Raw genomic sequence first — 211 nt, 5'->3', positions numbered from 1 at the left:
GAGAGAATTCTGGCCTTCAAGTATTTTTGAGAGAATTTTATGAAGAAATGGTGTGTTGTAATCTTTTTTGCTCGAAGGAAATGACCTTTATTTATAGGCTCCATTCCAGACCGCTGAGCTGCTGAACTGGACCGCTCAGCAGCTGACCAAACCCTTCAGCATGGGTTTGGTCCATTGACCAAGTAGCTTAGTCACCTCCTTGTGCATGACT

Source organism: Lupinus angustifolius, unplaced genomic scaffold, assembly GCF_001865875.1.
Source record: "Lupinus angustifolius cultivar Tanjil unplaced genomic scaffold, LupAngTanjil_v1.0 Scaffold_683, whole genome shotgun sequence".
NCBI lineage: Eukaryota > Viridiplantae > Streptophyta > Magnoliopsida > Fabales > Fabaceae > Lupinus > Lupinus angustifolius.
The sequence above is the reverse complement of the archived record's forward strand: the minus strand, read 5'-3'. Positions refer to the sequence as shown.